The sequence below is a fragment of the Lepeophtheirus salmonis genome, chromosome 6 (assembly GCF_016086655.4).
Source record: "Lepeophtheirus salmonis chromosome 6, UVic_Lsal_1.4, whole genome shotgun sequence".
NCBI lineage: Eukaryota > Metazoa > Arthropoda > Copepoda > Siphonostomatoida > Caligidae > Lepeophtheirus > Lepeophtheirus salmonis.
In genome coordinates, this window is record NC_052136.2 from 11,206,655 (window position 1) to 11,224,581 (window position 17,927).

Below are 17,927 nucleotides of genomic sequence, written 5' to 3' on the forward strand. Positions count from 1 at the left end.
CAGCATTTGAACTTGACCTCATCCTTAAATTTTTAAACTATTCTAGGATGAGGATAACAGTCTAAATGAATTTTTACTAATAACTTAATAATACTAAATTCACTTTTAGGTAGAGCATTAGTCCGCTCAAGAAATTGTACATTATTTACAATACCTAATGTTTAATGAATATAGGTGTGCCAAAAAAAAATTATCCGTCTTTTGGTGTGCCTTAGGTGAAATGTATTTACAAAGTTTCGGCCACTATTATCCAGTTAGGTCTGATAATTAGGCTGAGCTTGAAAAAAGGGTTTTCAAGTTCTTGAACTTATGCTTGCACGAAATTTTGAGATCTTATGTCAATTGACTACATAAAAATATATAAAACAAATCGTATTCCAGTTCGGAAAATCCATTTACGAAAAATAAAGATTTATCTTCCAACAGTATCTCCACAAAGGAGCTGATGGTATATCGGGAGAACACATATTTGAGACTTCTTAAATGGGCCAGCTTACATGAGAGGCAAACTCGCAAATCAAAACCAGCAGAGAGACACAGATACATCATAGAAAAAAAGGTTCTAACTTATCTAGAGTATAACTTCAAACGACTTTTCTTGCAATCTTTAAAATTATTCTTTATCTCTGAAATTTTTTGATGTTATCTCATAAGAGGTAGAAACGGAAAAAGTAATACAAACTTAAATAAATGAGCAGAAATTCGAGCGATTTTATCGCTCTTCTAAAATGATGAGGGCGCTCCCTCTCTCACTCAAGAATTTTGAGTGTCGGAGAGAACGTTTACGTATTGAGTAACTATGTGTGAATATAAAATGGGAGCGTATTCTATTATGATATCAAAATATGTCTGTTCGTGGAGACCTAATAAATCATGAAATACCGGGTACTAACGCTAATAAGTAACAATAAGATTCCTATTAGAGAAAACAACATTATTAACCAGTTCAAATTAAGTTGATTTCCTCCTCGTGTGTGCATAAAACCTTTTGAATCGGAATAAAATAAATACAAGATTGTTTTTGACATGTCTTAGTGTAGGCGAAAAATAACCCCAATTTCGTTATTTTTGCCTGTATTCCCCTTGCTTATGTCAGCAACAAATATAATTCTCAGCCTATGAGCTCATTATATTCTACATCAATAAACAAGAAAAATATATGCACTAAAAATGCGTAGGAACGAGGTACGCAATATTTGTGTTAGACACCTTTTCTTCCTGAAACTACCAAATTAAAAGTAAATTTCTTTGTCGGGCCTAAAAAATGTGGAAAAACTTCTTACACCAATGTTGTATACATATATTTATTTATAATAAATGACTTCTACGTATAAATGATTTATGCGATTTTCAATTAAATAAAAGTGATTGTCGTCATATTTAGACAAACAATTAATTATCCATTAGCACTACTTTTATAATTTTGGAGAAAAAAAGTAAAAAAGGTAATCACTCTACTGACCATACGGCCAGGGTGACAAACCGTTCTCTTGTAAATGGCAAGTCTTTTTTAACATCCTGATACCTTTTTTATTTATTCATTAAATGTTTGGTTGGATGTGGGACGCATAGTGCATATTAAAAAATGATTGACGTTGTGCACAGAATACTTGTGTACCGTTACCTATGACGTAATCTGAGGCACTGCCCCTATATAGTTTAGAATATATATACAATAAATTTAAAAATATAGACGGGGGGGGGAATCAACAAAATTCATTTTAATTTCAGAAGAATCTTTTCTATAAAATAGATATATTAATAAAAAACTCTTGTCTGATCTGGCTACATTGACTAAAAATACATTGTACCTTCTAAAACCAGCACTAATTGGTCAAATGATTTAATATGTTATCATCACATATGCAGGTTACAAATTTAGGGTAATTTTTAGCCATGAAATATCGTCATTAGACCCTAATTCGAAGAATTTATGGTTAAAATATAAATGGTGTATGTATAATGGTAATGGTAAATGTAATGGTATTAAATAAGTGCACTCAGTTTATGCTAGATGATGTTAAAAAGTTAAGATTTTTTATTAAAATTACTTAGATTGTTTTATGATTTGTTTAAGTCAGTTTTGTTGGAGTGCCTGTTAAAGAAGGGAAATAGAAAAAGAGAAAATTCGACATGTTTTATAGTTTTTCTTCGATAAAAGGTAAAACGCAAGTAAGGCGGTTGAAAATGTGAGGAGTCTTATTGGTTGTGATACTGTAAAAGCTAATCACTCGCCATGTTGGTTTCCATTTTGGTAATTTTGATGTCAAAGACTTACCACGCTCTGGAAGGCTATTAGTAAAAAAATTATGGATAATGTAATGAAAATCGTTGAGTCCAACCGTCCTATAAACACTGTTTTGATTGCCAGAGAGATACAAATTAATGGAAATTTTCTTTCTTTCTAATTCCATTAAAAATAATGATTTTTTTTACTTCACCTTACATAGAAGTATATTTAATTGTACAAGAAAATGACTGCAAAGGATCTGAATGATAACTCTAGTCATTTTTTATGGACTCAAAATTGACTTTGGATTGGAACCATCTGGACTGACTCGGGCAGGATGCTATAGCGCCCTGACTAAAAGCTTGTTGTGAAATTTGTCTTTTCTATTAAAAAAGGTCTAAACATATTTTATTAATTTTGTGATGGAGCACTGAAAACCAGAACTTGAGTAAAACGGTTCTTCTATATAGATACGGAGCATGAGGGTTCGGACTTGACTCGAACTAGGAAAAAGAGGAGCTCGAATATTTGGCATCGACTATTTCATTTGATTTATATTGCTAAATTCAATTAGTATTTGCGCCAAAACCCAAAAAAACTAACACGATATCCTAAAAAATTTGCATTTTATGTAGGGAAAATGTAAAAGATAAACAGTATGGATCTTTTTTGAGCATTTAATAGAGAATAATTATTATTTGGAAGTAAAAGGTTCATTAGGAATGTTTCATGAGTTTAAACAAACCTCGAGTGTGATTTACGTAGAATAAGAATTGTAACTGTGTCAAAGCTGATAAATATATAACTAATTCTTTCTTTGAATGTGTGCCTATAGTAAAAATTAATACATAGAAGGAAACAAATCCGTATTCTCATGAAAAAGGATAATACAAGCACTTATTATAAAAAACTTGTATTACTTAGTACTATTATGATTAAAAACATAATATTAAAAACCTTTTTGTATCTCAGATAATCATATGTGTATATATGAGACCGATAAAACGTAGTGACTAAGTGGCTATTAAGAGTAGAAGGATATAAAATGATTAGTAAGGAAGAAAATGTGTCGTTACTTATCTGAAAGTATTCATATATGTACTTTAATTAGAGTTATTTGGTTCATTAATAAGCCACATAAAGCTCCATGATTCGTAGGTTCGGCTAATTAGTACTACTATGGCTTAAAAAAGATTTGATTTGTAAAAAATATATAAATATACTTCAAAATACTAGACAATTTAATATTTTCTAAAGAGTTTTCTTTACTGTAGTGGAGACCATAGCAAGTTATCATAAAAGAAATCCAAGACCAAATGATCAATATTTGTCCCAAGTAGTGATCTACGCGATACTATTTTTTGTCCTTTGAAGATTATGAGCTGACTTCAAGAATATAACAAAATAAATAAACATACAACCTCATCAAAATCACCCTCATTAATGAAATGTAAAGGGAAGAATATATTTCATTTGTGAAGTGGAAATATGATGAAGGTACCAAATTTTATGGCCCACTAGTCTGATAACTAATCAGTAAATAAATATATTCTTTCTCTCAATCATTAAGTATATAAATTAACGTTCCACGATCAATATTTATGAAAATTTAAACTTACAGTTTGTAGGTATGATATTAAAATATTCAAGTTACAATAATAATATCTCTTCCTTACAATAGTTATATATTTATTGCCGAATGACATAGATGTAATTTAATTTGTTAAAAAATCATTTATTGAGGTTTATATGGGTTTATTAATATATTTACAATATATAAACATAATAAAGAATAATACAAAAATTACCAAAATTTCATATTATTACAATATTTTATCTATGATTATATATATATGTACATATACACAGATTTTACAAAATGGTCACTCTTGGTCTCGTTTACTTTGTGCAAAAACTTTGTTAGCACTTTAAAAGTGGCTCAAATAGTCTCTCCTTGAATTTTTTTCCCATATATGAATTAATATGGTCAAAAAGTTCTTATTGTGTGTTCTGAAAAACTTCACTGACCTCCCTGTCACCCATAAAATGCATGGAAAAATTCAGGAGTGCAGGTCTGGTGAAGAGGGAGAATAGTTACTATTGTCCCCAAATTGTTTTAAGTGATCTCTACTCCAAAATTACTCTGTGGACGAAGTTGGATCCAGTTCGAAGGAAGTTTCTTTGCTTGGGAAGACATTACGAACCGGTTGCCATACAACTGTTTTCAAAAACTCTAAATATCCTACTTCAAATGAATTTTTACACCTACATGAGTCAAAATTTAGGAAACGTTATGACATCACTTCTTTATCTTTCATATAACTTCTTTGGTTCATTTGAAGAAAAAGACAATCAAACCAATTGTGTCCACATTATTACAAATAATCTTTGTTTTGATATCAATAGGGCATGGGGAAACTAAAAAAAATCATCCGTATTTTAAAGATGGAGCAGTTACACTAAGTTGTTGTAATACACAAATAAATATACACACTACTAATAATTAATGATAAAGGTAAGGTGCACCACTTTCCTCGGGTATATGAACAAATTACCTATAAGTAGTAAAGTGTCAATCTTTATTCTAGTGGTAGTATTTGTCCTTAAAAATAGAGTACTGTTTAAATTAGCTTCAGACTATTACTTTCTGTAACAACAAGACAATTTATATCCTCATCATTTGAGTAAACTTATTTTTAAACCCTGAATTGTAACTCAATTTATTTTTATGTTATTAATTATTATTTTCTTGAAATATCGTGTCTGAATTTTTTTCAAAAATGTTCAGCACTACACACATAAATTTTTCAAAAATAAAGCTTTATGACTTTAAGCTCTATTTATTAATAGTATGTGTATGTATTTAAACACTCCTTGAAACCTTGTTTTGATACTTGAAGGAATTATATATATTAAACATATATATACTTAAGAGTAAAATATGATTATAATACAATAATAAAATTAACTAAGTAATTTATCGGTCTGTAGATGCAATAACTTTATGCCTACATTTTTTAATAGTCCATAAAACTCCGTCTACCCTTCAAATATAAAGATCATTATTCATTAATAGTTAAGCTTTGAGCTAAAAGGATCATTATTATTATAGTTGGTTGTTGTGATAAAGCTTATTAGCTACAAGAATATAAAAGTTCGATGAAATACTATTTGGATTATTTTAAACCTTATTAAAGACTTAGAAATTTAGAGTCAAATAATGAGATATAATTTTTTGGAAGTGTAAAATTAAGTTTTCGCTCATACCAAACTATCAATCAGTCCAGAGATAGAAAAATACCAAAGAGATAGAAAGCTTCTTCGATTGATAAAAAAATAATTTTATTAAATACATATCATCTGAGTTTCATTACTCCGTCCTTCACTAATCAATGATGGTTTCTATAATCATATATTTAGAGCTATACAACACAAAAACCAGAAAATATAATTTAATACATCTTTTTGATATATATAGAAAAATAATTTAATAAACTGAAAACTAAATTAATTTGATTAAGTTAAAGTAAACTAATAATAAATGAATGATTAGCTTACAAGGATAATTTTCAATAGTGAAGTAGACGATTTAAATTAAATTTGTTGCAAAAATTTTAAGATTACCAAATCTTTAAAATATGCAGTACCATAAAATGTTTTTATAACTTTTTTAGAAAAAAAATAAAATAGTATAATATTTAATGTCTTCATTTATGTTGAGTATGAAAAATAATGACACTCGATGATAATAATTTTCTAATCGCCCTCTATTTGTATAAAAATATTTTTGATCCTTTTTTTCCTATGATTGGACCAATTCATAACGCTCATTTTTAATTGTGATTTATTTTCGATAATTATTGAATAATATTTCTAAAGTTGGAAAGAATGGGCTAATTAGCAACTGATTTACGGCCTTTTTCTGTCTCTTTTTCGAAGAAGGTTTGGAGATATAATAAATTATTGTATTTTTTGTTAAAATTAATTATTAGTTGACAGCTTTTTAGATAATTTTTTTTTCTTTCAAAATCTGTGTAGAAAGCAGTTTTTTATTTCGATATGACAGAAAATAGAGAACAATTCAAAAGAGAAGAGAACATTTTTGTAAATAGCTATTTCATAACAAATACTTGACCTAAATAAGGTTCATAAATCTGTTATCAACCATTTCATTTCATTACTTTATATTTTTTCTCCCCCTTAAAATATTATGTAAAAAAAACAGAGAGAAATCGATTTCTATATTTTTGTTATTTCTCGAACCTTTTATATCTATACGGTAGATATAATTTACATCCACAAAATGATTCTACCTAAAAATATATCATTGTATGTGAAAAAATTGATTAATGAGACGTTTTAGATTAGATAAAATATAAATATTGGAATAAAAATGAGAAATCGTGAATGAGAAAGAGAGATTTTATTCTCAATCGTCATCCATTTGACTTCTAGATACTATTAAAGTATATGCTTTATTATTTATTCAAACTTGATCAGTTTCCAAAGACATCTTTTTAGATATCATTTATTTGAATGACATTTTTGTTATACAAATAAATATTCTAGCAATAAGTATTTGTCTTCCTTGTTTTCTTTATATCGCCAGACATAACTATTTTTATCTTATTATCAACCTTATTTTACAATGTCTTTTAAAAGTATATTTTAAGGCACAAGCTCATCTTCTTGTAAATATACTATCCAATGGAGTTATGATTTGCATTGTGAGACGCTTGGGTTGACAAATGTTTTGTACTTATTTAAGTATCCAGAGTTTTTCATTTAGTATGGGAGTAGGATTTAGTATTTAGTATGATTGATTGCAAGGCTCTTGCTTTTTTTCACTTCTATAAGAGAACCCATTTCAATCTTTGACAAAGGATGTCCAATTTAAGTATCTTCACTGAGACACAAGAGTAAATAATAGTTTTGCATCGTATGTAATTAATGTTGGGGCATATTTCCTAATTAGTCTCTCCCCTCCCCCTTTCAGTATTTATTCTTATCGTTCCGATCTTTTTTACAACTCAACAGTCCCAAGGGCCTATTAGTCGGTTCCTCACTCCGAGCTAGGAGTAAAGAACATAAAAACGAAGAAAATAATGAATAATAGCTAGAAGGTATAATAATAAGTTCTAGGAACATACTCCCTACTTTAAATTTCAGGTATCATGTATCTTTGAAGAAATTTATCATATAACTTGAGCAACTGAAATGACATAGTTAGTATCCATAAAAAAACAATAAGGATCGGACCTTGGACTGACAAATTTTATTAGGACTGGAGTGACAAGAATGCATTCTGTTTAGTTTTTTTTTTAAAATCCGATCCAACACTAAATATAACCTTTTCACGTAACGTCACAAAGAACAGATAGAGCCACCGAACGTGAGGAAATATACCAACCTTAATTAGTACTTAGGCCTCCAGTTTGGTAGCGCTGTAAGTACTTTTGTGATGTCACTGAAAACGCTCTATACAATAATATAGTGATATCTGAAACATTTCAAACAGTACTATACTCAATTGCTTTTGTAACCTCTACTTTCAGCAAAATTTCTTTAAATGAAAATTTATTGCTTAACTACTTAATTTTTTTCACTAGCAAAAAAAAAAAAAAAAAAAAAAAAAAAAAAAAGTGAAAATTGTTTTATATAAAAAGTGTCATATAATTTGGTGTCTGGTATTTTGGCCCTAAAGTACATATATTGTCTCAGGACATTTTGCTTGAATGTCGTTACGCCTAAAGGATATTTCGACTTAATATATGAATAAATAAGGTGTATACGTCTATATAGTTTATTTTTGGTGAAATTAATCATCCCATTGACATTCTTAAATTGAAATATGCAATATTTATTACTATAATACCCATTAAATGTTTGTTTTCTATCGAAATAATGATGGAATTATGATCTTGTCTATTATTACACTTGTTCGTCAATACATGATTATTTTCTATTATGAATAATCCATTATTTTTAATAATAATTACTATCGGAGAAGTGATTAGCAATTTTTCTATTCAAATTGTTACTGTGTCTGTTAATTATTCTTTTTTATATATTACTAATTTTATTACCTATTTTGTCTCTGGTTCAAATTTATTACATAAGGAAGTTTGGTTAGTGTATGCATTGACATTTTGGGGCGTGATTCCGTCATTTTCCTATAGAAAACAACCATTTAATGCACATTATATATTGGCTTAAAAATTCCAAGGGAACTATCTTTTTTAAACATAAATAACAAAAACAATGTATCAATTTTGTACATTTATATTCTAAGCCAAAATACCCTTTAGTAAAATTGTTTACGGCAAAAATTAAGTTGATTTGACTTCAATATCAATTTATAATAAATATCAGTATTCTATTCATATTTAGAATTTATGTTTAATTATTTCATACAAATTCCGGTACCATCTGCATTCTCAAGACTTAAAATTATCAATTCCTTCCAGATACTGAATACCTGAGTGCTTAAAAAAAGTCATTTAAAACATTGAATAAACATGATATTATGTACATTGAATACGGAAATGGAAGAAGACTCGTGTCTCGTTTTAATTAAAGATCATATCTTCAAATCAACAAACATGCATGCGTAACACCTGATGTTATACTCTTTTAAAAGAGATTGACATTTGTTCATACATATTTTATATATATATAGGTATATAGCAGGCTTGGATGTTGAATGGTAAATGAGCACGGTTCATGATTTCCATTCATTTTGAGCGTTTGGACATTGGAAAATTGACCAATTTATAGAATAATTATTTCCACAGCATTCATTTATTTGTTGATTTCTTCAATAATTTTTTATTGTTGTCCATAGACATATTTTACGTCTTCTCCATGGATTTATTTGGCAGCAGATTGAAACACTTCTTCGGGATTTGTGAGATACTTAAAAAGGTTTTTAATAAACAATTTATTCACCTACATTTTTTTTTAAATGATAGAATCTAACTAAATTACCCATTAATAAGATAATTAACAGACCACTACATCAATATTACTTTTTTATTTACTAGGGGCATCATACTTTATGATTTATAACGTAACCTCAATAATGAGTTGATTAATTTTTGGGAAAAAAATGCTTCAGTAATAAGGAAAAATCATGATAATTGACTTCATCTTTGGTACCTAAAATGGGAATCTCATGGAATTTATTTCATAGCCTACTAAATTTGGACAAAACTGTTCAAGTGGTCATCGTTTCCTTCAAAAATGAACGGAAATAAATGTAAAAATGAGCGCCTGAAGGGTAAAAGTATAAATGGGTCAAAGTCCGGTATATAGATACCTTTTTTGCCAGCTACAATTTTTCCTTTTATGAATTGGTAGACATTTCACTTAACTAGTACCAAATTGTGACTTGGATGAGTCAACAAAAAATCAAACAAGATCTATTCATTTTTTTTATTGAACTATACTTCGATGATGAATAATGATATTTCCACATCGTGACGTTAGTTACGCATATATTTATATATTATCTATATATGCGTAAAGACACATATCTAAATATCTAGACATAGAAAAATTCACTACCAGACTCTTGTATTTATGTTAATAATACATAAGAACAATATATGTTTGTCACGGAGTCTTTATTCTAAGGTTTCAAAAAGGATCTTGAAGATTTCAAATTGAAATAAAATGCTGTGATGTTATTTGATCTCTGTAATGTTAAATAAAATTTTCACTTGGTGCATCGATGGTGTTGTTCCTTACCTGGTTGAGATAGGAAAGTTCATGGACATATATGGACATCTTCCAAAGTCGTTGACGAAAGGCAAGATAACCTTGATTCCCGAGAAAGGTTTGCCTACGGATGAAATAACTGCAGACCAATTATTGTTCTTAATGAAAGTTATAGAATCCTTTCTGGTATTCTTGTAACCAAAACGGAGCAATTTTTAAATTATAAGCTGGGCCTGGAACAAAAATAATTCCTGAAGGGGAGCATGATTTCTCACACATCAAGAAATATTCATACTGGAATTAATAGTGTACAAAGTAAGGGGAGCTTTGGTACAATAATTGTAATTGACTTCTGAAAGGCCTTTGATACAATTTTACAGGGACATATTTTGAGAGCCTTCCTAGAAGATTTTGCAACCCAATCAAAGCTTTTCAATTCAATGGTACGTACACCATTACAATAGGTTATTTGGAAAGTGTTCTCGTAGTTTAAAAAAAAAAGCTGTCGCCAGGGTTGTCCTTCAGCTCCTCTACTTTTTGCTGCAAGGATTAAAGATCTTGGGAATACCATGAGATACAAGTTTGGGGATTTCGGAGTTGATTTTGGAATGCACAAACATATTATTGATATGTACGATGCCGGTATCACTTTGATATTGGAGGCAAAGTCAGTTTCTTTTGAATGCTGAAATCTTTTTATTAATTAGTATTTACTATAATTTTTATTTATCTATATAAGTATTTCCTTTTGAAATTTGGCTTTGAATCGAAATTATATTCTAAAAATATATTTAAAAAAATAAAGGCTATTAAACGAAAACTTTTTTCAATTGAAAATTTTAAAGATCATTTTCGTGTTTTATGGCGGAAATATAATATTAAATTTGTATTTTATCTGGCGGCCGTTACAATGCTTTTATTTTGTTGTATTGTGTATGTAACTGATTAGTCATTAAACCCCGAGACAATTTACAGCACATATAATACTGCATGTGTCCATTGGACATATATTTACTCTTGCACATATTTTTATGCCTTCATCACAAAACACGGGCTTTATTACGAGGTGTTTATCGTACCAAAGCACATATTATCCATAATTAAGTCGATTAGATATATAGGGTAGAGCAGCCAACTGTGTATGGTTAATTAAGTTTTTTCTCTCATTACTATGAGAAGGTTTAGTGATTATTTATTGATATTTTGGTTCCACCATCCTTTGTACATAAACAATCTAAACTAATATTTTAGTCATTTCATCGTCATGAGCGAGCAATAAGCAAAAAGGCAGCGCATCTCAGATCTCGTGGATGTTGGTGTGATGAAGATTACAGACATTGTTAACAATGTTCTAGGAGCCTGGATTTTAAGTTGGTCCAGATGATAAAAAAATGAAGAAGATCTCTCCAAGATGTCAAGAAGTGGAGGGCATAATTTAAAGAGTTCTTTTTAAGTTTGGAGAAGAATATAAAGGAGGATCCCACTAAGTCGATGAATCACCTCGCAAACGACTTCTATGTGGCTCCTAGGATCACCAAGAGGGCTATAAAGCACGAATTGGGATTAGTTTCTATCACAAGGATCCCACGATACCTTCTGAAAGCCAGGAGGCTCCAGAGGTGCAAGAAAATCCTCACATGGCTCAAGGCAAATGGATTTAAATTTTCTCGAAAAATAAGATTTCCACAGTTGATCAATTCCACAACTGCCGGAATGACTGCTGGCTTGCAGAAACAAAAAGAAGAGGTCCAAGGGGTTTACTGCACTAAATACCCAGCCCAAAACAATGTTCCTCGGCGTTGGGGCTTCTGGTGGAAAGAAAATGACTATTCTTTTTAATGGCTGGATAGAAAATCGGCCAGGAGGCCCAATATAAGATGCTTAGGTACACCATCTTGCCGTGGCTGAAGACCAACTATCCGTAGGGTAACTACTCAGGATGGAACCCCTCTCACACTTTTCCAAAGTGCCAAAAATGCTGTGTAGATAACTTGGCTCAATTCTGGTCCAAAGTGATATGGTCCCCTTCCACATCAGATTTAGATACACTTGATTTTTATATATGGGAGACTTTGGAATGGGAAACCAACAGGATCTCACAGCCAAATGTGGACTCGCTGAAGTCCTACATAATGATTCCATGGTACAACTTGTCAGAGGAGCTTGTCATCAAATCCTGTATGGCCTTCAGGGAACGGGTTAAGGCTGATAATGAAAGTGGCCATATTTAGTTTCAGTTTTTTAACCATCCCTTAGTGAACATCCTTTTTAAAACCCAGTTAGTGAACTGGGTAAGAAAGAAACTCCGAAAAAGTGTATATTTATATTTTCAACTTGTAAGTCTCAGTTCTTGCATACAAAAAAAAAAAGAAAAAAAAATCAAAGAATTTAAAGAACAAATCAAGGAACTATTTTTAAGCCCAATAGAAAAATCAAATCAAAAACCCTTAATCTCTAGAGATATATACCAAGTCCTAAAATTATGGGCGCTTGCACCAATAGGAGAAGAAAGACAACCAATCAAATTTAAAAAATGGGTTAAATAACCCAGTTAGTTTTTTAAGGGTTAATTTGTCAATTTCCTCCAGTTTTAAAATAATGCTTGAGATCCCAGTATCAATAATTAATCAAAAAAGCAGTAAGAATGGCTGTTCCAACTAAAGTATAATTTTTCTCATCTTTCAAAAAATTTATTCAATTTAATTCTATAACTTTAAACTCGTGGATTCATTTAAATCATTTTAATCCATAATTTTAATAACTTTAATTAATCTGTTTTTTTAAAAAGAAAAGGCCAAAACTTTTTGTAGTCCATGTCTATATATAATTTGTTGATGGTGTTTCAGAAAGAAATATTTATTTCCCTTTTTAAAACGACCTTTAAAAAAAAGTTTTTCTATTTATATAGTATTTTTACAATATATAATACGTGACATTCAATAATAGTGTATTTTAACTTAAGTCATAGATTACATAATAAAACAAAAGCAAGACTTATATCTTATATACAGTGTGCAGCAACATAACTTCCTTTTGTATAATATGTGGTAATCAGGCTGTAGAATTAGTAGCAGAGATGAGATTCAAAAAATTTCTTGGAAATACAGTCAGTCGCTATCATGTACTGGAATATTGAATAACCTGCTTTTGCTGTCAAAAATACATATTTGTAAAAAATGGTTTGACATAATTAACCAAAATTTAGGTCCTGAGTTTTTACTAGTGCGATTTATGAATATCAGTTAGTTGCTTCAATTTATAATAAACAAAGTCAATTTTTTTTCTATTCAGTTTTATAATTTAAAGTTTGCAAAATTGTTTGAACGAAAAACATATATGCAAAATGTAAAAAGTAGATAATAATTATTATTAATGACTTCATAGAGCCTGATAAAGTGAAATTTAAATACAAGTTATCATTGAAAAAAATTGTAACAATTCCCTGATTTTTTTTTGGGGCGTGTAAAATATAATTCACACTCCAGTATTAAAGTACTCACTTTATTAATAAATATACAATTTATAAGATTTTTTTTTCTCCCTTTCTCTTCCCCATTCCATTTTCGTTCCTACCCTTCTTCCTAACTCCCCTCCCCCCTCTAAATAAAGCAGATCATTTAATTATTATATCTATATAAAAAGAAACAGAAGACGAAAAGAACACTGAATGATAAAATAAAGAATTGTTACTAATTACGACTCTAGTGAGATAGGATTAATATGCATCCCTTTCTTCCTCAATCCCTTCCGGTATTATTCAACTGTTTAACTGGACTCTGCGGCATTTATTTCATTTCGAAATTTCATTTATTCATAACAAAAGAAATAATTTTCTCTAATAATGTTGCCTCTCTCATTATAAAATACATTTCCCTCTAAAAACTTTTCTATAAAAAGTTATTTAAAGAGAAAAAAAAATCACCAGGTATTAAAATACCGAAAATCAGTTTATTCAAGGTATAATGAATAGAGGATGTCACTGATGTGATATGATTATTAAATGTATGTAAAAAAACAACTTACATGTGTCCTTATGTCCTTATAAAACTAAAAAAATAGTTTTTTGAGTTATAAAAATTATTTTATTGCTTTTTGAAAAAAGGAAGTTGTGTTGCTGTAGCCTGTATTTATAAATTGTATAGGATATTTTACATATTTTGATGGAAACGATCATTCAATAAGCCTTTAAGAAATTCAAGTTGATGAACTCTGCGTGAGAGTAACCGAACAAGGGATTAAAATAAACTACAAATGAATTCTAAACATTATACATGAAACAATTGAAGACTACTCCAATTCTATAGCAATAATATAATCTCCTATAAATATAAATATTCATTTATAAAAGAAAAAGCGTTTCTGGGAATTAGAGATAGAAAAAAACAAAGCAATAACTACTAAGCAATAAATAACAAACAGACGTCCAAAACAAGATTTCCTAAAGAATATGAATAGACATGTGTTTTTGTATATTTCTTTATCAGTATTGAAGATACATATTTTTGTCTTTTTGGTTCTTTATTCTTCATCGAGTATACATGTCTAATGTATCACTTAAGGAATGTGTTTTTGTGGGAAGACTGTTAGACTGTCTGTATTTATCTATGAATATTTAAAAATATATTTTTTATAGGTATGATGACATACACACTTTTCTCCCTCTTCATCCAGGGAACCGGTCACCAAGTGGAATTATCGACCATAAATACCTAAATAAATAAATAATTTTTTTTCTTTGACGAAAAAACATCCAAAATAAATACTAGAAATATACAAAGCCATAGAAAATGGCTTCAAAAAAAGGAAAAGACAAATCTTTGGGCAAGTACAAAAACCTAATAACTACCAAACATAAAAAGAAAAAAAAATAGAATAGACGCTCCTCCGTAAACCAGAAACCCATGAAAAAATAAATAGGATTAGTTTATATTTTACTGATAATATTGAGTTATAAGCTTTTGTAGATAATTCAATTTATTTAAAACAAGGCCTAGGTAAATATAATTTTATAACAACAAAAGTAGAGTGTTCTTTTCGTTTTAAATATAATACGTGACTTTCAATTACATTAATATTATTATTTTGTCTCAAGGTAATAAATATAATCAAAATTTCAACTTTTTATAAATGAAGAACAGTTTAAAAAATATAAAAGAATTTTTAATAACATTTACCCCTAAAATATATATCTTTTATACCCAAAACATAAATTTAATGGATTATTCGTAAGTATCGTATGCAAAGGCGTAGTTAGAGTATTTTGGGCAATAATTTATGAACAACTTCAACAGTCACTAGCTTTCATTTTATTTTTTAGTAAATTAAAAAACACTTATTTGACAAAATTAAATAATTTTATGCGTTACATATCTCTATTTAAAATATGTATCCGAATTGTTTATAACATAAGTTGTCACTTTAAAATTCAAATTTACAAAAAAATATACAATCTTATATATATGTTCTTCATCAACATTTATAGTCGCTGCAAATCAATGGAGTGACAACATGATAATTAATGACACACTTTGAACCCCATTTATGTGGCAATACGTCTTATTATTACGTATACAGAGTATGATCCAATTTGCGGCTAAAATATAAAATATTTATTTTGGTAAAATTTATTTGATAAATTAATCATAAATATACAAAAATGTCTGTAATATTAATTATTTTCAAGTGTATAATATTTTTTTTGCAATCTCATGTATAGTATGGTTTTCTAAAGTTTTAAAAACTTGTGCACAAAAAAAGAAGGGACATAATTTGCAAATATATTTATAACTTTTCTAATAGATTCCTTTGTGTTCTACGTATTGAGAAAATGGATTTATAAATGAATAGAAATAGCGTTTTTATATTTTCAACATACATTCAAATGTGCAAATCCCCCCGTTTGAACGTGTTTACAATTGATATTCTATAAGCCTGAGTTGGTACATAGCACATAATATTATTTTGCATAGGGAAAATAGTTTAAAAATATGAGACGAAGTGAAGAAAATGGCACATATTTTATGAGTGTAAGGAAATATTTGTGCGACTGGATTTCAAGTCATAAAAAGTGTCTACGTGGTACTTTGAACACTTTTATAGTCCCTGAGGGTTTTAGATTTACTTGCTTAGGGTACTAGAGTATCTTACTTGATCACACAGTAGCGATTGCACCTTGCAGTTTGTTTAAGAAAAATGCAAATTTAAAAGGGTTACAGGAAACTTCAACGCGTTCTTTCAGCCAAAGGCAAGTTCATCTTGAAGCTAGTTCATCACAAAGAAACTATCCAAGGACAAGTTCACTCGGAGAAAAAACTTTTATATAATATAATATATTTTTGGAGAAGGTAAAATGAATGTGTTACATAATTTGCTTACATGTGTACAAGATCAAAATTTATTTTGAAAATATTAAATAAAAGTCTTGATAATTTGTGATAATCGTCCCAAGGAGTGATAATTAAATGAATTATATGTCTATATTCAATTTAGGGAACTAAAAATATCTTTAAACTACGTGGCAAATTTTTTGCAATCCCCGGTTAAGGGTTAAATAAATTGCTTCGTTAAGCTTGAGTTCTAATTTAAATGAGGAACTTCTTTACTAAGATAATGAGTATATTTATTGAATAATTTAATCATTGTACTAAAAAGTAGATTAAAATATAATTTTATAGTTGATTTTGTTTATTAAGATATATTCTAAATATATGTATTGTTGGGAATGCATTTTCCTCGGGATAAACTTGTCTTGGGGTGAAAAGCGGGAGATGAACGTTTCGGTGGTAAAAAGAGCGCAGTGAGCTTTCCGTAGACGATATCAAAGATATATTTTTGTTTGAAAAAAGCAAGATCATATACAGGCCATATATATATCTAAAATACATAGAATAAATTTTGGTTTTACTTCTTTATTTTACTGATTTTTTTCACCTTATCAGTGTTCTGAACATTGTATGTTTGAATTCGAATTAGTTCATGTTTAGCAATGAACAATTTTTAATAATTATTAAATATTTTAATCCCTCGATTGGGCTAAATTTGCAAATTCCAACTGACTTTTGGCTTTTATTCCTCATTATATTTTAAGGAAAGTTTACAAGATACAATAAAAATACCGACCAAAAAAATATAAAAAATGTAATTCATAAAAAAAATTATTCAAAATCAAAATTTTATTCCTTCTAAGAGTGACAATTAGGGATGTGAAAATGGTCTAAACACACTTTAGTGTAAATAAAAAAGAAAAGTATATCTTGTCAACTTTGATAAACGACATATTTGTAGACTAAGATTATAATAAAAACTAAAATGCATCTTTCTTGGGTATACGCTTGAATTTACCAACAAATACTTTTTTATAATGTACGCTCACTAAAGTTTTGACAATGATAACATCTTTGGAAAAGGAAAAAAACTCAAATTACCAACTAAGTAATAAAATATTTACAGATTTCTAAAGTTGTATAAAATATGAGCTGTCAGTATACTAAAGAAAATAAGTCGAAAAATGACGTTGTAACTATGGCAATTTGCAAGATATTTTGGGACAGATCAGCTTAGCTGTCGTGCCATTTTGTTAGATCAGCTGCAAGCTGCTATAATAGGTCAATTTTACTCTGATTGTAACAAGGACTTACACTTATTATCCTGTATCTAACAAATCCTCAATGTTACTCCGTATTTCATGAACACACTTACTAGTAGTTCCTTTATGTTTAGATGTTATCTCTTTAAGAATGAAAGAATAATGATCACATTATTTGAAAATAAGAAAACACTCGGCAGATTACCAATTAGAAAAAAAATGCACGCGTTAAAGTATTATTTTATGCAAATCTCGTTATGCCCTTCTATGATCATCAAACCACTGGTACAAATGGCATCAAAAAATCTATATTAAATTGTTTCATCTTAAAATATCTACGACAATTAATATGTTTGTTTTTTAATAAAAGTATATTATTACTATTAATGGTAT